The following is a 1,280-nucleotide window of genomic DNA, read 5'->3' on the forward strand; positions in this document are numbered from 1 at the left end:
AAACGGATCAAAAGAAAACAGAAATACACATACTACGCCCAGCAGGGAAAGAAACGAGTAAAGGTAAGAGCAAAGAAGGAACGGTACCTTCGCATGGGCCGCCATCGCCTCGATGTATGCTTCTCTCTCGACGAGATCCTTCACGAGCGGGACCTGGCAGTTAGCCGTCTTCAGGTGACGGAAAAGGGTCGCCATTCCCAGGTGGTCCTCTACCGCCGGGGAGTCCCGGGAGTGAGCAAACCTCCAATGAAACGGGCGGCTCGACGATGACCCGTTTCCAGAGAGAGCCGGCTCTCCAGCTGGAGCCTCCGGGTTACCACCCGCGGGGTAGCCTCCATGGCTTTCGCGGCTCCTCGTCTCAGGGACTCGGGGATTGTCCGTGCGAGCCCTTTTTGGCATCGGAGACGGCTCGCCATGAGTCGACTGCGAACTGACGAGCATGACCTCCTTAGCCGGACCAGAAGGACCGGTTGGGATCACGGGGGCTTGGTTCACCTCCTNGATCCCTGCCAACGACACGCACCTCTGATCAATCAGCCCGCTGAGCTAATGAGCTCGGTCTCCGCTCCTTACCCCTTCATGCGGTGGTCGATGGATGCCATCGGACCCCTCGAACAGTCGGGAAAACGACGCGTTACTAACCTACTGGTTGTGACCGATTACTTTACTAAATGGATCGAGGCCGAATCCTACCAGTCCATCACGGGTGAACACGTAAAGGATTTTCTCTGGAAAAACGTGGTGTGTCGACACGAAATTTCCTACGAGATCGTAACTGATAACGGGACGAACTTGGTGTCCGCTGTGGTTCAAAAGTTTTGCGACACATGGGGTATACGACTAACCCCGTCTACCCCCCGGTACCCCCAAGGAAACGGGCAAGCCAAAGCAGCCAACAAATTGATCCTGCACAGCCTCAAGCGCCGTCTGAGCGCCGCGAAGTCAGGCTGGGACGCTCAGCTCCCCAAAGTATTGTGGGCCACCCGAACTACGCCGCGTGGCAGCATGGGCGAGACCGCGTTCTCCTTAGCCTACGGAATTGAGGCCGTAATACCGGCAGAAGTTACCATAGGCAGTATTCGCCGAGCTGTTTCCCCCCAGAATGCCATCGCTCGCTTCTATAACTCGAAGATCCGACCTCGGCATTTCGCCGTCGGGGACCGAGTACTCCGTCGAATGTTCGATCACAGAAAAGAAAAGAACGCCGGCAAAATGGGAACCAAATGGGAAGGACCTTTCCGTATCACCGAGGTCGTTCGCAATGGCGTATATCGCCTCGT

This window comes from Camelina sativa, chromosome 9 (genome assembly GCF_000633955.1).
Source record: "Camelina sativa cultivar DH55 chromosome 9, Cs, whole genome shotgun sequence".
Lineage (NCBI taxonomy): Eukaryota > Viridiplantae > Streptophyta > Magnoliopsida > Brassicales > Brassicaceae > Camelina > Camelina sativa.